This window comes from Canis lupus, chromosome X, assembly GCF_048164855.1.
Source record: "Canis lupus baileyi chromosome X, mCanLup2.hap1, whole genome shotgun sequence".
Taxonomy (NCBI): domain Eukaryota; kingdom Metazoa; phylum Chordata; class Mammalia; order Carnivora; family Canidae; genus Canis; species Canis lupus.
Genome location: NC_132876.1, coordinates 55,406,209 through 55,429,809, shown reverse-complemented (window position 1 = coordinate 55,429,809; position 23,601 = coordinate 55,406,209). Strand labels below are relative to the sequence as shown.

Below are 23,601 nucleotides of genomic sequence, written 5' to 3'. Positions count from 1 at the left end.
TACACTTTATGGACATTTGTCCCTTTTGTAACCCTCTGCAACCCCCATTAAATGTAGATTTTTCCTTTAGAGGCTGTCATTTATTTCCCTTAACCTATCCTCGTGATCTTTTACTTGTTTTTTCCAAAGGAGCATGAGTCCAGAGGTACATGGCCTTAGATCTCAGGGTGCACAAGCAGAAAAAGCCAGTGATCCTGTATTCCCCCTGGGACAGGTGGAAGCAGCGAGGGCATAAGAAAGCAAGAATTATCCTGTCACTGGGCACCCCACAATATGTGCTTCTCAGTACACCTGTGCCAGCCCACTAGAGCATCTAGGCTAGTGCAGACTAGGAGACTGCAGTTGCTCACTTATGGGGTGCTAGACTCCAGAGCAAGAAATCTGGCCACTGCCATTGTTGTGTTTCCTCTTTATTTACCTTGTGCCTGGGAGAAGCAGGGCCTCTAGGGGAAAAAGACCTCACAGGATAAACAGCTTACACTGAACCCTCCACCTGACAAAGAGCAGGGCATCTCTGCTCAGGCACATTCACCTGAGAATCAACATAACAGACCCTTCCCCAAGAAGAACTGCTGGAAAAACAAGGGAAGAGCAAGTTTATTGACCAAGCAACGCTGGAAAGCTCCAGGACTCAGGGAAAATAGTATATAGAACTAGAGGGTCCTGTTTTTTTTTTCCTTTTTCATTTTATATTTCTATTAATACTGGATTTTCTATCAGAATAAAAACTTTCAATCTTTTTTCTCTTTTCTCACCTTAACTACCATATTTTACCAGTTCTATATTTTTAAGTTATTTTCTTTTTGACTTTCATATTTCTACAACTACATGTCTTAGATATATTTTTCCACTTCCAGATTCCCTTTAACATATTCAACTTAATTTTGGTAGATATATGACATATGGGTTTTTATTTTCTTTTTTGTTTGTTTGTTTCTTTTTCCTGCCTCATATTGTTTTACAATTGTGGAAATTAGTACTTTCTAAAATACGGCAAACATACAACTAATACCAAGTAGAACACCATGTTGGTTCATTCTTTGATATTATATTCTCTTCCTTCCCATTCTGCCCCCCACTTTTATCTTGTTTATGATTTGGTAGTCAATGCTGGGGCTTTCTAAAAGTATTGTGGGTTTAAAGTTCCTGTTTCTCCATGGCTGAGCTTTCCTGCCCTAAAGTCTTTCACTGCTCTGCTTTAGCCCGGCTATTTGTGGCTTTCCTCCCCCACTTTATTCTTCTTTTTAAATTTTTTTTCACCTTCCTACCTTGCTAGAAAAAAAAAAAAAACTTTCTCTCTGTAGCATTGAAGCTGTTCTCTCTTTAAATCTCAGGTCGAATTTGTAGGAGTTCAGGATGTTTTGAAAGTTGTCTAAGTAAGTTTGTGGGGTCAGGTGAGTTATGGACCCCTCCCTACTCTTCTGCTATCTTGCCCCCTACAGTGGTTGCTATTTTGATGTAATCACAAAACAACCTGGCAATAAAACCTTTTTCTAATTAGGGACTCCTGGGTAGCTTAGTCAGTTAAGTGTCCAACTCTTGATTTCAGTTCAGGTCATTATCTCAGGGTCATGGGATTGATCCCCATTTCATTTTCTGGATGTGCTTAGTGTGGAGCCTGTTCTAGATTCAGTCTCTCTCTCTCTCTCTCTCTCTTTCTCTCTCTCTCACTTAAAAAAAGAAAGGAAACCTTTTGCTATTTATTTAAAGAAAGCACTTTAAGATATATAAGATACTATAAGATATAAGATATACTATAAGATACTACATTACCTTAAAATATCTAAATAGATTACTTGCTACAGTTAAGGATAAATATATCCCTTGGTACATATGCACAGTGAATCGTGGATTGTTGTGTTTGATTTCTTACATGATACAATAAAAGGAAAGTAGTTGAAGCAAAACTTTAGTTTAAAGGAAACAATTTCTCTATCATAATGTTCAGTGGATCAGGAACTTAACATCAGATTCATTTCCTGAAACAATAGATTTGATTGGCTCTGTCATTTAGGATAAATAGAGCCAGAAAATGAACTAGAATATGTATAATTCAGTGGCCTCAAGTATAAAACATCTATCTCTCCATGATTGCATTTTGGGCTATGTGCATGGTAACTATGTCTTACTGGCAAAACCAAGGAAAACAACTACGTAGTAACATCATGTAAACAGAATTATTCTAGAATAGACAGAATACTATAGATTGACTGTTCTATTGTAGAATCATTTAAAGCTTCTGTTCATTTTATAATGTTTCTTAAAACATCATTGATCCATTTAAAAAGGCCACTGTTACCCTTCTCAGTGCCTTGCACCCAACACACACTTAATACATTTTTTATTTTTTAAGTTTTTTCAAAATATTTTATTTTTTTATTGAAGACAGAGATAAAGAGAAAGAGAGACAGAGAGAGAAGCAAGCTCCATGCAGGGAGCCTGATGTGGGACTCGATCCTGGGACTCCAGGATTACAACGTGGGCTGAAGGCAGACACCAAACCACTGAGCCACCCAGGGATCCCCATAATACATCTTTTTAAATGAATTGTTTGTAAGAGCAAACAATCCTATGTGTCTAAGCATGAAAAATAAAACCCTCAGTCAAAAGTCATTGCTAGCACACTGATTTTTCTCACTCCTTTAGGATTTGGGTTTTTTTTTTTTTTTTTTTTTTTTTTTTTTTTACAAATTACCTGAATTTATAAGATCTATAGTTTAAGTTTATAAAGCTTAAAATATATCTCATTAAAAATATATTGATTCTAATTGTTTCTTGTGTTTAGAATTGCTTGTACAGTGCTTTAATCATTTTGTGGAAGTGAAATTAAGACAATAGCATCATTTCTACTTCTACAACATTTGAAAGGCTGGAACATTTTAATGATCAAAATATTTTTAATTTATGGGGCATATTACACATGAGATAAATGAATATAATAGATTTTTTTCTAGAAATTGAATTTATCTAAATTTGACATTCATAAATCACATAGAGTTCTAAGATAGAAATTATTCAAAAACATTGCTGACAAAAAATTGGACATCATTCAATTCAAAATACTATTTTAGGTATTTCTTTTTTTTAATAATAAATTTATTTTTTATTGGTGTTCAATTTGCCAACATACAGAATAACACCCAGTGCTCATCCCATCAAGTGCCCCCCTCAGTGTCCAGCACCCATTCAGCCCCACCCCCCGCCCTCCTCCCCTTCCACCACCCCTAGTTCATTTCCCAGAGTTAGGAGTCTTCATGTTCTGTCTCCCTTTCTGATATTTCCTACCCATTTCTTCTCCCATCCCTTCTATTCCCTTTCACTGTTATTTATATTACCCAAATGAATGAGACCATATAATGTTTGTCCTTCTCCGATTGACTTACTTCACTCAGCATAATACCCTCCAGTTCCATCCACATTGAAGGAAACCGTGGGTATTTGTCATTTCTAATGGCTGAGTAATATTCCATTGTATACTTAAACCAGATCTTTATCCATTCATCTTTCAATGGACACCAAGGCTCCATCCACAGTTTGGCTATTGTGGACATTGCTGCTATAAACATTGGGGTGCAGGTGTCCCGGTGTTTCATTGCATCTGTATATTTGGGGTAAATCCCCACAGTGCAATTGTTGGGTCGTAGGGCAGGTCTATTTTTAACTCTTTGAGGAACCTCCACACAGTTTTCCAAAGTGGCTGCACCGTTTCACATTCCCACCAACAGTGCAAGAGGGTTCCCTTTTCTCCACATCCTCTCCAACATTTGTGGTTTCCTGCCTTGTTAATTTTCCCCATTCTCACTGGTGTGAGGTGGTATCTCATTGTGGTTTTGATTTGTATTTCCCTGATGGCAAATGATGCAGAGCATTTTCTCATGTGCATGTTGGCCATGTCTATGTCTTCCTCTGTGAGATTTCTGTTCATGTCTTTTGCCCATTTCATGATTGGATTGTTTGTTTCTTTGCTGTTGAGTTTAAGAAGTTCTTTATAGATCTTGGAAACTAGCCCTTTATCTGATATGTCATTGCAACTATCTTCTCCCATTCTGTAGGTTGTCTTTTAGTTTTGTTGACTGTATCCTTTGCTGTGCAAAAGCTTCTTATCTTGATGAAGTCCCAATAGTGCATTTTTGCTTTTGTTTCTTTTGCCGTCGTGGATGTATCTTGCAAGAAGTTACTGTGGCTGAGTTCAAAAAGGGTGTTGCCTGTGTTCTCCTCTAGGATTTTGATGGACTCTTGACTCACCTTTAGATCTTTCATCCATTTTGAGTTTATCTTTGTGTATGGTGAAAGAGAGTGGTCTAGTTTCATTCTTCTGCATGTGGATGTCCAAATTTCCCAGCACCATTTATTGAAGAGACTGTCTTTCTTCCAATGGATAGTCTTTCCTCCTTTGTCAAATATTAGTTGACCATAAAGTTCAGGGTCCACTTCTGGATTCTCTGTTCTGTTCCAATGATCTATGTGTCTGTTTTAGTGCCAGTACCACACTGTCTTGATGACCACAGCTTTGTAGTACAACCTGAAATCTGGCATTCTGATGCTCCCAGATATGGTTTTCCTTTTCATATTACCCTGGCTATTCAGGGTCTTTTCTGATTCCAGACAAATCTTAAGATGATTTGTTCCAACTCTCTGAAGAAAGTCTATGGTATTTTGATAGGGATTGCATTAAACATGTAAATTGCCCTGGGTAACATTGATATTTTCTCACTATTAATTCTGCCAATCCATGAGCATGGAATATTTTTCCATCTCTCTGTGTCTTCCTCAATTTCTTTAAGAAGTGTTCTGTAGTTTTTAGGGTATAGATCCTTTACCTCTTTGGTTAGGTTTATTCTTAGGTATCTTTTTCTTTTGGGTGCAATTGTAAGTGGGATTGACTCCTTAATTTCTCTTTCTTCAGTCTCACTGTTAGTGCATAGAAATGCCACTGATTTCAGGGCATTGATTTTGTATCCCTCCACACTGCTGAATTGCTGTAGGAGTTCTAGCAATCTTGGGGTGGAGTCTTTTGGGTTTTCTATGTACTGTATCATATCATCCAAGATGATTTGTTGAAAAAGTTGTCCATTCCCCGTTAAATTGTCCTGATGCCCTTGTTGAAAATCATTTGTCCCATATATGTGGAGGTTTATTTATTTTTTTAATTTTTTTTAATTTTTATTTGTTTATGATAGTCACACACACAGAGAGAGAGAGGCAGAGACATAGGCAGAGGGAGAAGCAGGCCCCATGCACCGGGAGCCCGACGTGGGATTCGGTTCCAGGTCTCCAGGATCGCGCCCTGGGCCAAAGACAGGCACCAAACCGCTCTGCCACCCAGGGATCCCTGGAGGTTTATTTCTGATCTTATTGATTTGATTCCTGGTCTTATACCTTTCTTTATTTTAATAGCATTTTTATTACTAGTTTTGTAATAAGTTTTGTGATCAGAAAGTGCTAAACTTCCAACTTTGTTCATTTTTGAGATTGTTTTGACTGCGTGGTGTCATGAGATTCCCTATAACTTTTCGGATGGATTTCCCTATTTTGACAAAAAACACCATGAAGATTTTGATAGGGATTGCATTAAATCTGTAGGTCACATTGCTATTATTGACATCTAAACGATATTAAACCTTCTAATCCATGAGTACAGGAGGTCTTTTCATTATTTTATGTCTTTAGTTTCGTATAGTTATGTAGTTTTTAGTGTATGTTTTCACCTCCTTGGTTAACTTGATATAGAAGTATTTTATTGTTTTTGATACTATTGGAAATGGAATCGTTTTCTGAATTTCCTTTTTGGATTGTTCATTGTTAGTGTATAAAAACTAAACTGATTTTCATGTGTTGGTTTTATATCCTGAAACCTTGCTGGATTAATTTATTATTTTAACATTGTGTGTTTGTGTGTGTGTGTGTGTGTGTGTGTGTGTGTGTGTGTGAAATTTTTATGGCTTTTCAGTCTAAGTTCATGTCATCTACAGAGACAGTCTTATCTTTTATTTCTAATTTGGATGCACTTATTTTTTTCCTAATTGCTCTAATTGGGGCTTTCCAATAATATTGAATAGAAGTGGTGAAAACAGGCATACTTGTCTTATTCCTGTTTTTAAAGGGAGAACTTACAGACATTCACCATTGAATATGATGTCAGTTGCTGGATTTTCATATATGGTCTTTATAACACTGATATTGTTTCCTTCCATTCTTAGTTTGTTGAGTAGTTTTATCGGACATTGATGTTTAGTTTTTCTAAATGCTTTTTTTGAATCAATTGAGATAATCATATATTTGTTTTCCTTTCATTTTGTTTATGTGGTATATCACATTGACTTATTTTTGTATGCTGAATGATTGTTACATCCGACCTATAAAACCCACTTGTTCATAGTGTATAATCCTTTTAATGTATTCTTGAATGTAATATTCTGATATCTTGTTAAGAATTTTTGCATCTATATTCATGAAGGATATTGGTCTATAGTTTTTTTTCTTTTGGTATGGTTACCTGGTTTTGGCTTCAAAATAATCCTGCCTTTGTAGAATGACTTTAGAAGTGTCCCATTTTCTTCACTATTATGGAAGAATTTGAAGATATTAATTCTTTAAATGTTTGGTAGAATTCTCCAGTCAGGCCCCGAAGATGCTGACATTACTCTCATGATATATGTCTTTTGATTAGGGAGTTTAATATGTTTAAATTTAAAAAAATTACTGATAGGGACTTACTATTACCATTATATTGTGAGTTTTCTGTCTGCCTTATTAATTTTATCTCTTCTCTTACCTACCTTTGTGTTCATTTCATATTTTTTTTGTAGTGGCATGCCTTTATTTGCTTTTCAAATATTTTTCTATATATTCTATAGAAATTTTCTTTGTGATTATCATGGGGATTACATATAACAGCCTAATGATATAACAATTTATTTTAAGTTGGTAACAAATTAACTTTAAGGGTATACAAATGCTCTACACCTTTACAGCTCTACTTCCTACTTTATGGCACTGATGTCAAAGCTACATCATTATATGTTGTGTATCATTGATCTATATTTATAATTATTTTTATACTTTTCTTTGTTAAATTCTATGAAAGAGTTAAAAGTAGAATCATGAACTGAAGATACAATAATGCAGATTTTTATATTTGCCCATTAATTATCTTTACTTGAGAACTTTACATTTTCATATGGCTTCAGGTTACTCTCTAACATCCTTTTGTTCCAATTTGATGCACTCTATTTAGTAGGCTTGCAGGGTGTATCTATCAATGATTAACCTCTTACCTTTTGTTTTTCTAGGAATGTCTAAATTTCTTCATCATTTTTGAAGGACAGTTTTGCCAGATAGAGAATTCTTAATTGACAGTTTTTTTTTCTTTCCATACTTAAAATATATCATCTCATTTATTTCTGGCCTCCAAGGTTTTTCCTGAAAAATCTGCTTATAATCTTATTAAGGATCCTGTGTAGGTAAGAACTAACTTTTGCTGTTTTCAATATTTCATCTTTACCTTTGACTTTCTAGAGTTTGATGATAAGGTTTCTCTGGGTCACTTTTGATTTTCCAGCTTGTAGTTTGGTAAGCTTCCTGCATATTTTATCCCATGTTTTCTCTCAAACTTAGGATATTTTAAGCCATTATTTCTTAAATGAAGCTTTCTTCCTTTTTCTTTCTCTCCTTTTGTGACTCCAATAATGCATGTATTTATCTGTGTGAGGGTACATTACAAGCCACTTAGGCTCCTTTTACTTTTCTCACTAATGTTTTGCTTCTCAATCTAAAAAATTCTTTTTTCTCATCAATTGAATATTTGTTTAAAAAATTATTTTTAATTTAAATTCAATTCATTTAACATAGACTGTATTATTAGTTTCAGACATATAATTTAGTGATTGATCAGAGACATGCAACACCCAGTGCTCATTACTTAAAGTGTCATTCTTTTTAAAAAATATTTATTTATTTATTTATTTATTAATGAGAGACACACACAGAGAGAGGCAGAGACACAGGCAGAGGGAGAAGCAATCTCCATGCAGGGAGCCTGATGCGGAACTTGATCCCAGAACCAAAGGCAGATGCTCAACCGCTGAACTACTCAGGGTCCCTGAAGTGCCATCCTTGATGCTAGTCACCCAATTACCCCATCTTACCACTCACCTCCCATCCATCAAACCTCAGTTGTTTTCTTAGATTTAGGACTCTCTTATGATTTTCCTGTCTCTCTATTTTCATCTCATTTTATTTACCTTCCTTCCCCTATGGTAATCTGTTTTATTTCTTAAATTCCACATATCAGTAAAATCCTATGATATTTGTCTTTCTCTGACTGACTTAGTTTGCTTAGCATAATACCTTCAGGCTATATCCACATCCATGCAAATGGCAAGATTTCATTCCTCTTGATGGCTGAGTAATATTCTATTATATATAAAAATAGATATAGGTATATAGTATGTCTATATATCGATATTTAGATATATATCTCTATTATATATATATATATAGAAAGAGTAGTATATGTATATACATAGGGAGAAATGTTCTTTATTATTTCTATATATAGATATATCGATAGAGAAATACATATATCTATCTATATCTATTCCTTATCCATTCATCTGTCAAAGGACATCTGAGCTCATAGTATATTTGACTATTGTGGATATTGCTGCTATAATTATTGGGATGCATGTGTCCCTTCGAATCACTATGTTTATATCGATAAACATAGTAGTGTAATTGCTGGGTCATAGATTAGGTCTACTTCTAACTTTTTGAGGAAACTCCATACTGGTTTCCAGAGTGGCTGGACCCATTTTCATTCCCAAGAGCAGAAGGCATTCCCCAATCTCTGCATCATCACCAATATCTGTTCTTTCTAGAGTTGGTCATTTTAGCCATTCTGACAATTGTGAGTGGTTATCTTTATAGTTTTGATTTGTATTTCCCTGATGTTGAGTGATTGTGAGCATTTTTTCATGTGTCTGTTGGTCACATGTATGTCTTCTTTGGAAAAATGTCTGTTCAGGGCTTTTGCCCATTTATTTACTGGATTGTTTCTTTTTTGGGTGTTGAGTTTGATAAGTTCTTTAGATAAATTGCATACCAACCCTTTATTAGATATGTCATTTGAAAATATCTTCATCCATTCTGTAGGTTGCCTTTTAGTTTTGTGGACTGTTTCTTTTGCTGTGCAAAAAGTGTTTTACCTTGATGAAGTCCAAATAGTTCACTTTTACTTGTTTCCCTTGCCTGTGAAGACATGTCCAGGAAGAAGTTGATGCAACCTTGGTCAGAGTGTTGGCTGCCTATTTTCTCTTCTATGATTTTGATGTATTCTTCTCTAACATTTAGGTCTTTCCTTCATTTTGAGTTTATTTTTGTGTATAGTATAAGAAAATAGTCCAGTTTCATTCTTCTGCATATAACTATCCCATTGTCCCAGACCATTTCTTGAAGAGACTGTTATTTTTAAATTGAATATTCTTTCCTGCTTTTATTGAGGATTCGGTTTCCATAGAGGTAAGGGTTAATTTCTGGGCTTTCTATTCTGTTTCATTGATCTATATGCCTGTTCTTGTCACAGTACCATACAACCCTGATGATTATTGCTTTGTAATACAGCTTGAAGTCTGGAATTGTGATGCCTCCATGTTTGATATTCTTTTTCAAGAGTCCTTTGGCTATTCAAGGATTGTGTATTTGGTTCCATACAAATTTTATGATTATTTGTTCCAACGCTGTGAAAAATGCTGATTGTTTTCATAGAGATAACATTGAACATGTATATGGCTTTGCATAACATATACATTTTAACAATATTTCACTTCCAATCCATGTGCATGGGAAGTTTATCCATTACTTTGTCTTTCTCTATTTCTTTCATGAGTGTTCTATAGTTTTCTTTTCTTTATTTTTACATCTTTTAAATTAAATTTAATTTGCAAACATATAGTATAACACCCAGTACTCATCCCATCAAGTGCCCTCCTCAGTGCCCGTCAACCAATTACCCCCCCCCCACCAAACTCCCCTTCTGCAACCCTTTGTTTCCTAGAGTTAGAAGGCTCTCATGGTTTGTCTCCCTCTCTAATTTTTCCCACTCATCTCACCTCCTTTCCCTTATAATCTCTTTCACCATTTCCTATATTCCATGTATGAGTGAAACTATATCATGATTGTCCTTCTCTAATGGATTTATTTCACTCGGCATAATACCGTCTAGTTCCATCCACATTGAAGCACATGGTGGGTATTTGTCTCTTCTGATGGCCGAGTAATATATCATTTTGTATATATACCACATCTTCTTTATCCATTCGTCTGTTGAAGGACATTGTGGCTCCTTCCACAGTTTGGCTATTGTGGGCATTGCTGTTATGAACATTGTGGGGTGCAGGTGTCCTGGGTTTTTTTATTGCATCTGTATCAGTGGGGTAAATACATAGTAGTGCAATTGCTGAGTTGTAGGGTAGCTCTATTTTTAACCTCTTGAGGAACCTCCATGCTATTATCCAGTGTGGCTCCACCAGTTTTCATTCCCACCAACAGTGCAAGAGGGTTCCCCTGTCTTCACATCCTCTCCAACAGTTGTTGTTTTCTGTATTGTTAATTTTCCCCATTCTCACTGGTGTGAGGTGGTATATCATTGTGGTTTTGATTTGTATTTCCCTGATGGCAAGTGATGCGGAGCATTTCACGGTATGCTTGTTGGCCATTGTATATCTTCTTTGGAGAAGTTTCTGTTCCTGTATTCTGCTCATTTCATGATTAGATTTTTGGTTTATTGGGTGTTTAAATTCACATGTTCTTTATAGATCATGGATACTATCCCTTTATCTGATATGATATTTGTAAATATCTTCTCCCATTATGTAGGTTGATTTTAGTTTTGTTGAATGTTTCTTTTGCTGTGCAGAGCCTTTATCTTGATGAATTACCAATGGCTTATTTTTGCTTTTGTTTCCCTTGTCTTCATAGATGTATCTTGAAAGAAGTTGCTGTGGCCAAGTTCAAAAAGGGTGTTGCCTGTGTTCTCCTCTAGGATTTTGATGGAATCTTGTCTCACATTTAGATCTTTCAAGCATTCTGAGTTTATCTTTGTGTGTGGTGTAAGAGAATGGTTTAGTTTCATTCTTCTGCATGTGGCTGTCCTATTTTCCCATCACCATTTATTGAAGAGACTGTTCTCTTTTTCTAGTGGATACTGTTTCCTGCTTTGTTGAATATTAGTTGACCATAGAGTTTAGTGCCCATTTCTGGGTTCTCTATTCTGTTCCATTGATCTATGTGTCTGTTTTTGTGCCAGTACTGTACTGTCTTGATAATCACAGCTTTGCAATACAGCTTGAAATCTGGCATTGTGATGTCCCCAACATTGGTTTTCTTTTTCAATATTTCCCTGGCTATTTGGGGTCTTTTATGATTCCATACAAATCTTAAGATGATTTGTTCCAACTCTGTGAAGAACATTGATATTTTGATAGGGATTGCCTGAATTAGTAAATTGCCCTGGGTAGCATAGACATTTTCAAATTATTAATTCATCCAATCCATGAGCATGGAATATTTTTCCATCTCTTTGTGTCTTCCTCCATTTCTTTCAGAAGTGTTCGGTAGTTTTTAGGGTATAGGTACTTTACCTTATTGGTAAGGTTTTTCCCTAGGTATCTTATGCTTTGGGGTCCAATTGTAATTGGAATTTATTGCTTAATTTCACTTTCTTCAGTCTCATTGTTAGCGGATATAAATGACGCTGATTTATGGGCATTGATTTTGTATCCTGCCACATTGCTGAATTGCTGCATGAGTTCTAGCAATCTTGGGGTAGTGTCTTTTGGGTTTTCTATGTACAGTATCATGTCATCTGCGAAGAGAGTTTGACTTCTTCTTTGCCCATTTGAATGCCCTTTATTTCTTTTTGTTGCCTGATTGTTGAGGCTAGGACTTCTAGTACATTGTTGAGTAACAGTGGTCAGAGTGAACTTCTCTTTCATGTTCCTAATCATAGGGAAAAGCTCTCAGTTTTTCATCATCAAGAATGATATTCGTTGTGGGCTTTTCATAGATGGGTTTTAAGATAATGAGGAATGTTCCCTCTATCTCCACACTTGGAAGAGTTTTAATTAGGAATGGATGCTGTATTTCGTCAAAAGCTTTCTCTGCATCTATTGAGAGGATCATATATGGTTCTTGTTTTTTCTTTTAGTGATGTGATCTATCACGTTGATTTTTTAATGAATGTTGAATCACCCTTGCATCCTGGGGCTAAATCTCATTTTGTCATGATGAATAATCCTCTTAATGTATTGGCTAGTATCTTGGTGAGATTTTTTGCAACAATGTTCATCACGGATTTTGGTCTAAAATTCTCCTTTTTGGTCTTTGTCTGGTTTTGGAATCAAGGTCATGCTGACATCATAAGACAAGTTTGGAATTATTCCCTGCATTTCTATCTTTTGAAATAGGTTTACTAGAATACATTTTATTTCTTCTTTAAACGTTTGGTAGAATTCTCTTGGGAAGCCATCTGGCTCTGGACTTTTGTGTTTTAGAAGGATTTTGATGCCTGCTTCAACTTCCTCCCTGGTTATTGGCCTATTCAGGCTTTGTATTTCTTTCTGTTCCACTTTTGTTAATTTGTGGTTTTCCAGAAGTTCATCCATTTCTTCTAGATTGCCTAATTTGTTGGCATATAGCAGCTCATAATACATTTTTAAAATCGTTTGTATTTCCTTGGTATTGGTTGTGATCTCTCTTTTGTTTGTGATTTTATCAATTTGAGTCTTTTTTCTTTTTGATAAGGCTGGCTAACAGTTTATCTATTTTATTAAATCTTTCAAAGAACCAGCTCCTGTTTTTGTTGATCTGTTCTACAGTTCTTCTAGTCTCTATTTCATTGAGTTATATTGGAATCTTTATTATCTCTCTTCTTCTGCTTGGTGTAAGCTTTATTTGCTGCTCTTTCTCCAATTACTTTAGGTGTGAGATTAGCTTGTGTATTTGAGTTTTTTCTAATTTTCTGAGAGATGTTTGTATTGCAATGTATTTCCCTCTTAGGACCACTTTTGTTATATCCCAAAGATTTGTATTTTCATTTTCGTTAGTTTCCATGAATCTTTTTAATTCTTCTCTAATTTCCTGATTGACCCATTCATCTTTTAATAGGATGATCTTTAACCTCCATGTTATTGAGTTTCTTCCAAATTTCTTCTTGTGATTGATTTCTAGTTTCAAAGTTTTATGGTCTGAAAATATGCAGGGGACAATCCCAATCTTTCACTATCTGTTGAGATCTAATTTGTGACCCAGTATGTGGTCTATTCTGGAGAAAGCTCCATGTGCTCTTGAGACGAATGTGTATTCAGTTGTGTTCAGATAGAATCTTCTGTATATATCTCTAAAATCTATTTCATCCAGTGTATCATTTAAAGCTCTTGTTTCTTTGGTGAATTTCACCTTAGAAGATCTCTCATTTGCTGAATGTGCCATGTTGAAGTCTTCTATTGTTCTTGTATTATTATCTAAGCATCTCTTTTCTTTGATTATTAATTGATTGATATAATTGGCAGCTCCCACATGAGGAACATAAATATTCATGATTCTTGCTGTTTAGACCCTTTCCATATGATATAGTGTCCCTCTTCATATCTTACTACTTTATTTTTGTAAACTTTAATTTATGGCATGAAAGCTATGTTTAACCACTTCTAAAAGGTTAACTACTGCAATTTCATCATTTTGTAATAAGCCTTGGGTAAAATAACTCCAATCACAGAATTAGAAGAAGAGTTATAAGCTATGTTTTCTGAAACAGTCTAAAGAATCCTGGATATTTTGCCATTTTTACAAGCTGCTGTAAATATGCTTGATGGCATTGGCTTCTTCTTTATCAAGGATGCCTTTCTCCACATAAGCATCAGCTTGTTGGTTGATGAAGTCCCTCACCTTTGAGAGGTCATAACCTTCTTTATTTCCTTTTTTGTTATGTTTCTTCAACCATTCAATATTTTTTTTCTGATGGCTTCCAAATAGTCTTCGGTTTCCCTGGGAAAAGTTTGCTTTTATTGTCAGTAACGTTTTTTTCTAGCTTGTTCTTAGTCTGAAGAGCAATAGTTTCATCCAAGTTTTCAAGGTAGGAAACACGGTCTTCTGGAGATATTGCTTTCCATGCCAAAAAAATTGAAAAATAAAGTCGTATGTAAGCTAAGATTTTGTATATAGAATCCTTATTTCCTTATAGATTTACATTTTATAACCAGAGATATATTGCTTTGGAAAACCTGTAATAGACAGAACTTGAAACTGTCGCTTCTTCCTACTGTCTCACACCCATAGGCACCTCCTGAAGAATTAGGAGGTTCTGTTTTCAAGGCATGCTGGGTACCAAAGCACCTCATAGAATATGTCTGTTACAAGATGTTTCCACTACCAATTCCCCTTGGGAGTTAAAATAAATTAACATTTCCTCAATAAAAAAAAAAACTTTAATTTATCTGATATGAGGATTGCTACTCCAGCTTTCTTTCGAGGACCATTTGAACAATAAATTGTTCTCTGCCCTTTCATTTTCAGGCTGGAAGTGTCCTTAGATATAAAATGAGTCTCTTGTAGACAGCATATATATCGGTCTTGCATTTTTTTTTAAGATTTTATTTATTTATTCATGAGAGACACACACACAGAGAGGCAGAGTCACAGGCAGAGGGAGAAGTAGGCTCCATGCAGGGAGCCTAATGTGGGACTTGATCCTGGGTCTCCAGGATTGCACCCTGAGCTAAAGGTGGCACTAAACCGCTGAGCCACCCGGGCTGCCCAGATCTTGCTCTTTTTTTTTATCTAGTCCAAACCCTGCATCTTTTGATGGGATCATTTCTTGCAGAGTCAGTTTGGCAGTCACATATTCTGTGAACTTCTGGCCATCCTGGATGTTCTTTATGTCTTCATCTATTGTGAATGATAGTCTTGCTAGATCAAGTATTCTTGGCTGCATGTTCTTCTCATTTAGTACACTGAATATATCATGCCAGCCCTTTCTGCCCTGCCAGGTCTCTGTGGAGGGGTCTGCTGTTAATCTGATATTTCTCCCCATATAAGTTAAGAATCTCTTGTGCCACACTGCTTTACGAATTTTCTCTTTATCTTTGAAATTTTCAATTTCTACTATGAAATGTTGAGGGGTTGAACAGATTTTATTAATTTTTTGGGCAAGTCCCCTCTATCTCTTGAATCTTAGTGTCTGTTTCCTTCCCCAGGTTAAGGAAGCTATCAGCTATTTTTTGTTCAAATATACTTTGTGGTCCTCTCTCTCTCTCTCTCTCTCTGACTCTTCTGGGATCCCAATAGTTGTATATTCTTCCTTCTCAAGCTATCATTTATTTCCCTAAGCCTTTCCTCATTGGTTCTTAATTGTTTTTCTCAGCTTCCTTCCATACCATCAAGTTGTCTTCTATTTCACTCACTCTCTCTTTCACCTCATTAACTCTAGCAGTTAGAGCATCCAGTTTGGATTGCATCTTATTTAATCTATTTTTAATTTTGTCCTGATTAGTCCTCAATTATGCAGTAGCAAAGTCTCTAGAGTCATTTATACTTTTTTTTCCAGAGCCACCAGTAGCTTTATAATTCTCCTTCTGAATTGAATTTCTGACCTTATATTGAAATCCAAATTCTGTAACTCTGTGGCAGAGAATATTGCTTCTAGTTCTTCCTTTTGTATTAATTCTTCCTTCTAGTCATTTTGTTCATTTTGTTTTGTGGCTGTATCAGTGGGCTGAGTCAAAAATATCAACACGACCTAAGTAAAATATACCCTAGATGATTCTGAAGAGGTCAGAAACCAGAAAATAAAAGAAAAGGAACAGAACAAAAGAAAACAAAAAGACTGCTGAAGTGAAAAACAAATTTATAATGAACTAGTAACAAAAACAAAGAAGAATGAAAAAAGAAAAGAAAGGAAAAAAAAGGAGCGGTATGGTGGTGGTGAGGAAGTGGTAGTGGAGAGAGAATGTAGTCTCCTTGAGGGATCCTAGAGGGTTATCCTGTTGGTTCTGAGTTATTTTTTTTCTGTATGTTAGAAAATGCCCAATTCTAAATTTATATAAACCAACAATACTTATAGAAAGCCCCTACATGGACCACAAAAACATAAACAAGATAAAAGAGGGGGGCAGAATGGGAAGGAAGAGAGAATATAATCTCACAGAATGAAGCGACCTGGTGTTACCCTTGGTTCTTGGTGTATTTTGGTTATGTGTTAGAAGGTACTAACTTCCACCATTGTAAAACAAAATGAGACAGAAAAAAACAGAAAACATATGCAAAAACCCATATCTTGTATATTTACCAAAATTAAATTGAATATGTTGAAGGGAATCCAGAAGTGAAAAATACATCTAAGACATGTAATTTTAGAAACATGAAAGTCAAAAGGAAAAAAAAATAAATTAAAATGAGAAGTTGTTAAAATATTATAGTTAAGGTAGGAAAAGATAAAAGATATCGGAAATCTTTAGTCAAATATAAAAATGATTCATAATGAAAAAAGAAAAGGACACTCTAGTTCTATATACTGTTTTCCCTCAATCCTGGAGCTTTCCACTGCTGCTTGTTCTATAAACTTGCTTTTGCCTTGTTCTTCCAGCGTTTCTGGGTGAGGGGTCTGCTGTATGGATTCTCAGGGGTCTGTGCTTTCTTGGAGATGCCCTGCCCCTTTCCAGGTGCTGGGCTCAGTATAAGATGTTTATTCTGTGACGCCTTTGCTCCCTAGGGGCCCCACCTCTCCCAGGCACAAGTTGAAACAAAGAGGAAAAAAATTGGCACCAGCCAGATGTCCAGCTCTGGAGTCAAGCTCCCTGCCAATAACTAACCACATTCTCCCAGTCCATCCTGGCCTAGATGATATTGGGTACAGGTGTGGGTGCACTGATCTTCACAGCTTGCTGGTCCCCCAGTGGCAGGAGAGTTCTTGCTTTCCTGTGCCCTCCCTTCTTCCACCTGTCCAGGGGGAAGGGGGGATAGCTGACTCTGTCTGCTTTGGTGCCCTTGGATCTAGGACCCTGCTCAACTGTACCCACACTCCTGAGAACTGCCTCTCCCAAAGGTAATTGATGACAGCTACCTCTATCTGCTGCCAGGCTCTAGGGTAAAGGCAGCTCTGGAACCAGCCCACATAACCAGTGGGCTTCTCTCAAATGCCCTGAAGGGCTGTGGCACTCCAGTCCTTTACTGAGATCCTACCAAAGTTTTCATTGAGCTTTCCCCTGGGTGCCTCTCCTCTTATTGTGACCCCAGGAATTGAAGATTCACTGCTCCTCATGCGATTCTCCCCAATATACCTGCTAAGCATTTTCTGTCAGGGGAAACTCAGGCGGAGTTTTAAAGTTCCAGCTTCTCCAGGTCAGGGCTGTCCTGTCCTGGAGGCTGTTGCAGATCCTCTTTATCCCTGCTAGTCACAGTTCTCCTCTCCCCTTTCTTTCTTTCTTTCTTTCTTTCTTTCTTTCTTTCTTTCTTTCTTTCTTTCTTTCTTCTTTCTTTCTTTCTTTCTTTCTCTCTCTCTCTTTCTTTCTTTTTCTTTCTTTCCTCCTTCCTTTCTTCCTTCCTTCCTTCCTTCCTTCCTTCCTTCCTTCCTTCCTTCCTTCCTTCCTTCCTTTTTCTTTCTTTCTTTTCTTTCTTTTTTCTTTCTTTCTTTTTCTTTCTTTTTTTTTGCCTTCTTACCTTGTTAGAAGTGAAAACTTCTCTCTCTGTAGCATTCCAGCTGCTCTCTCTTTAAATCTCAGGTTGCATTTGTAGGTGTTCAGGATGTTTTTAAAGTTATCTAGTTAAGTTTGTGGGACCAGATGAGTTTAGGTCCCCTACTGTTCCAATTGTCCACAATTCTTTATTTCTATAGTCTTCTCAGTAGGGATTATTTGCCTCTTTGGTTAGGTTTATTTTTAGGTATCTTATGGTTTTTTTGTGTGTGTGTAATTGTAAATAGGATTGATTCCTTAATTTTCTTTTCTTCCTTCTCACTGTTGGTGTTTAGAAATGCAATTGACTTCTGTGCACGGATTTTATATCCTTCCACTTTACTGAATTCCTGTATTAGCAAATTTTGATGGAATCTTTTGGGTTTTCTATATAGAGGATCATGTCTTCTGCAAAGAGTGAGAGTTTGAATTCTTTGCTAATTCGAATGCCTTTTTTTAAATTGTCTGAATACTGCATCTAAGACTTTCAGGTATATGTTGAACAGCAGTGGTAAGAATAGACATTCTGCATGTCATGTTCCTGATCTTAGGAGAATAGCTATTTTTGCACATTGAGGATGATATTCACTGTGTGTTTTTTAATGCCTTTTATAAATTTGAGGTATGTTCCCTCTATCCCTACATGGCGGAGAGGTTTTATCAAAAAAGGATGCTTTATTTTGTCAAATTTTTTTTCTGCATCAATTGAGGATCATATTGTTCTCATCCTTTCTTTTATTAATGTAGTGTATCACATTGATTGATTTGCAGAGTTTGAACCACTTGCAGCCCAGGAATAAATCCCACTTGGTCATGGTGAATAATTTATTTAATGTCCTGTTGGATACTGTTAGCTAGTATCTTGTTAAGAATTTTGGCGTTCACACCCATCAAGGATATTGGTCTGTAATTTCCCCCTTTTTAAAGATTTTATTTATTTATTCATGAGAGACACACAGAGAGAGGCAGAGACACAGGCAGAGGGAGAAGCAGGCTCCCTGTAGGGAACCTGATGCAGGACTTGATCCTAGGACCCTGGGATCATGCTCTGAGCTAAAAACCGACACTAAACCACTGAGATACCCAGGTGTCCCTATAATTTTCCTTTTCAGCGAGGTCTTTATCTGGTTCTGTGATCAAGGTAATGCTGGCCTGATAGAATGGGTTTGGAAGTTTTCCCTCCATTACTAATTTTGAAACACTTCCAGAAATACAGATATTAATTCTTCTTGTAATGTTTGGTAGAATTCCATTGGGAGGCTATCCAGCTCTGGATTTGTGTTTGTTGGGAGATTTTTGATTACTGCTTCAATTCTTTGCTGCTTCTGTGCCTGTTAAGATTTTCTCTTTCCTCTTGTTTCAGTTTTGGTATTTTACATGTTTCTAGAGATGCATCTATTTCTTCTAGATTGCTGAATTTGTTGGTATATAATTGCTAATAATATTCTCATAATTGTATTTCTTTGGTGTTCCTTATGATCTCTCCAATTTTTTAGTGATTTTATTTACTTAGGTCCTTTCTTTTTTCTTTTTATATAACTGGCTAGGGGCTTATAGATCTCATTAATTCTTTCAAAGAACCAGTTGCTAGTTTTGTCAATCTGCTCTACTATTGTTGTTTTTTAAATTTCTATATCAATGATTTTTGTTCTCATCTTTACTATTTGTCTTTTACTTGATTCAGGCTTTATTTGCTGTTTTTTCTCCAGTTTATTTAAGTATTAGGTTAGGTTGTGTATTTGAGATATTTCTTGTTTCTTGAGAAAGGTCTGTATTGATATATGCTTCCCTCTTAGGACTACCTTTGCTGCATCCTAAATGTTCTGAGCTGTCACATTTTTATTTTTATTCACTTCCATGTATTTTTTAATTCTTCTTTAATTTCCTGGTTGACTTATTCATTCGTTAATAGAATGTTCTTTAACCATCACGTATTTGTGATCCTTCCCAATTTTTTCTTATAAAGTTTTAACGCATTGTGGTCTGGGAATGCCTGGGTGGCTCAGTCATATAAGAGTCTCCCTTCAGTCCAGGTCATGATTTGAGGGTCTTGGGATTGAGTCCTGCATTGGGTTCCTTGATCAACGTGGAGTCTGCTTCTCCCTCTGTCTGCCCCTCCCTCTGCTTGTGCTCATGTGCTCTCTCTGACAAATAAATAAAATGCTTTAAAGAAAAAACATTGTGGCCTGAAAATATTCATGAAATAATATCAATCTTTTTGTACTGGTTTTGACCTGGTTAGTGACCCAGTATATGATCTATTCTGGAGAATGTTCAATGTGCACTCAAGAAGAATGTGTATTCTGTTGTTTTGGATGAAATGCTCTGAATACATCTGTGAAGTCCGTGTGATCCAGTATGTCTTTTAAAGCCCTTGCTTCCTTGTTGATCTTCTGCTTAGATGATCTGTCCATTGATTTGAGTGGAGCGTTAGAGTTCCCTACTCTTATTTTATTATTATCAATTAATTTCTTTAACTTTGAAATGAATTGGTTTATATATTTGGCTGCTCCTAAGTTAGTTGTGTAAATATTTGCAATGGTTATATCTTCTTGTTGAATAGGCCCTTATGATATACTGCCTTTTCTCATCTCTTATTACAGTATTTGGTTTAAATCTTAATTCACCTGAGATAAGGATGACTACTCCAACCTTTTTTTTATGTTAATTAGCATGATAAATGGCTCTCCACCCCCTCACCTTCAATCTTGACATGTCTTTGAATCTAAAATGAGCCTCTTATAAACAGCATTTAGGTGGGTTCTTTTTTCCCTATAACTTCTCATACCCTATTTCCTCTTATTGGAACATTTAGTCCATTTACATTCACAGTAATTATTTGAAGATATGAATTTAGTGCCCTTGTATTACTTATAAAGTCATGTTTCTGTAGATTGTTTCTGTTCCTTTCTGATCTTTATTACTTTTCAGCTCTCTTTTTGTTCAAAGGATTCCTTTTAATATTTTTTGCAGGGCTGGTTTAGTGTTCACAAATTAATTTAGTTTTTGTTTGTCTTGGAAACTCATTATCTCTCTTTGTATCCTGAATGACAGTCTTGCTGGATATAGTATTCTTGGCTGCATATTTTTCTCATTTAGCACATTGAATATATCATTCCATTCTTCTCTGAGCTGCCAGGTCTCTGTGGACAGGTTGGCTTTCAGCCTTATATTTCTACACTTGTAAGTTAATGACGTCTTGTCCTGAGTTACTTTCATGATTTACTCTTTGTCTCTGAAGTTTGCAAACTTCACTATTATATGTCCTGTTGTTGACCTATGTTTATTGTTTTTAGTGGGTTTCTTTGTGCTTCCTGGATTTGAATTCTTGTTTTCTTCCCCAGATTAGGGAAATTCTCAGCTATAATTTGTTCAAATACACCTACCTGCTACCCCTCTCTATTTTCTTCATCTTCTGAAACTCATTATTCAAACATTGTGGCACTTTACGGTATCACTGATTTCTTGATGCCTTCCTTCATGAGCCAGTTGTTTTTCTCTTATTCTCAGCTTCCTTACTTTCCATCATTTTGTCTTCTATAACACTGACTCTTTCTACTGCCTCATTTATCCTAGCAATTAGAACCTCATCAGTTCCCTGCCCCAACCTGTCTGTTCCCAGGTCATTCACATGCCAAGAGCCACAGATCTCCCATATTTTATCTCTGGCCAGTGGCTGGGATTCAAAACCCAAAATTTTAAAGAACCTGGTAATGTGTGCACCTACCCCATCCCCTGGCAGAGAGGCTTGGGGCATGCCAAGAACCATCCTATCCCAAAAAGCCATTGTGCATTGCTAGCTGAGAGACTAGAGTTTGTTGTAACACTCAGTGAAAAACTGGAGCTAGGTTATTAGCCATCTGCACTCAACTCTGTACCCTACTGCCCTTTGTCCCAGTAAAGCATCACAGAGGCTTGAATCTACTGTGGCAGATGGCAAAAAGCAGTGGACAGATCATCTGCATTCTTCTCTAGTCTCTGTGCCCTGCTCAGTTAACTCCAGAAAAGCAGCTGATGAGCAAGTACACAGAGGTCTAAGTTTATTCTAGCTCTCACTGAAAAGTTAAAAGGTTTTCTGTCCTCTGCAGACCTCTCTGGTCCTGCTGCTGAGTTCCCCAGCTGTCCTTTTGTCTTTGAGGAGGATGAATATGTTTCTCCAAATGCCCTTTAGGGAGAGGATCAATCTCTCCCTGAGTGACTCAGCAGATCTCACCATGCCTTATTGTGTGGTCACAACCCGCTGTACTCTTTCTAATATTCTCCCTCTTCCTGACTTTGCTCTGGGAACCAGGGTTCCTTCCCTTCCCTGCTGAGCAGCTTCCCAATCCCCCAGTTCAGGGCTCCCAACCTCACCTCTGCAAAATTCTCTCATTCTAGCTGTGCAGATTGTTTCTGTTCTCCAATCTTTTTCCTAGTTTTTCAAAAGAGTTGAAAGTTGATCTAGTTGTATTTAAAGGAAGAGGCAAGTTCAGGGTTGCCCTACCACTCCACCATCTCTGAACTCCCCTGGGGCTGCTTTTTTAAGGACACTAACCTCATTTATGAGGGCCCCACTCTCATGTTCTAATCATCTCCTAAAAGCCCAACTTCCAAATACCATCGTGTTGGGTATTGGATTTCAACATACAAGTATTGAAGGTACATAAACAATAAACATTCATTCTATAGTAATGGTTTTCAAATGTTTCCATATCTCCATCTGAAAAAAGTAACTGATGGCCAATACTAAATTTATGAAAGTAAACTCATCTACAATGAAATTCTTAGTATCTAAGTACATGTAATTTTTGGTATGTAGAAATTTATTTTTTAAAACATTTACTTTATTTATTTGACAGAGAGCACAAGCAGGGGGAGGGCATAAGGAGAGGGAGAAGTGGGGTCCCCACTGAGCAGGGATCTTGATGTGGGGCTTTATCCCAGGGCCCTGAGATCATGGCCTGAGCCAAAGGCAAAGAATTAACAGACTGAGCCACCCAGGTGCCCTGGTATGTATACATTTCTTAACTAATTATCTCTAAATTGTATCTTCCACACTGCTAGTAGTAGTTATTTGGGTTGATCTATTTTTATATAGCAAACTACCCCTAATCTTTGGAGCATAAAACAATTATGTTTTACCTTTTTTTAGGTCAGGAATTTGGATCGTTCACACCAGAGATTATCTCTGCTCCACAATGACTGGTGCCTCTGGGGTGGCTCAATGTCTGGAGATGGCTGGGATGGCTCAAATAAGGCCATAAGCTGTGGTGTCTGGAATGAATTCTTCACATACATATCTGGCACCTGAACTAGAGTGGTTGGAACAATTAGGCCTCCATGGGTTGTATTTTTTCTATACAGTCTTCCCACATTGCCAGCTTGAGCTTCCTCACAGTATGGGAGTCTCCCAGTAGTCATACATCTTTCAAACGCATTATATTTTCTCCAGAGTGAGTGTTCCAATTGAACAAGGTAGAAGCTACAAGATTTGGTTACCTAGGGTCTACTCATAGTCAGTGTAGTAGAGAAATACATAAGAGATGAGGTCCATTAAGATGGCTATCTTTGGAGAGTAGCTACCTCATATAGCAATGTTGCAAACAAAAATACTACATCTGGTAGGGTAGATTTAACACCCTCACTGGATATCATGAATCTCTTGTTTTAGAAACAAATGCTTCATCTTCATATTTTGGCATGTATATATATTTTTTGTATTCTGCTATAATTACTATTTAAAATACTTACAGTTTGCTTTTATAATTTCCATCAACTGTTATCCATACAACCATTTTATTTTGTAGAGTGTAGAATATATTTAAATTAATTCCAATACAGGGGTACATGGGTGGCAGAGTCAGTTAAGCATCCAACTCTTGTAACTTTTTAAAAG

General features: G+C 36.5%; 1 protein-coding gene and 1 pseudogene across 4 annotated transcripts in view; one reads left to right on the top strand and one right to left on the bottom strand.

The window, feature by feature from the left end:
* The window catches only part of LOC140627807 (importin subunit alpha-1 pseudogene), a 54,000-nt pseudogene extending 32,487 nt beyond the window's left edge, over positions 1-21,513 (bottom strand).
* PCDH11X (protocadherin 11 X-linked) overlaps positions 1-23,601 on the top strand; it is a 501,886-nt gene that overhangs the window by 290,279 nt on the left and 188,006 nt on the right. The window lies entirely within an intron of this gene.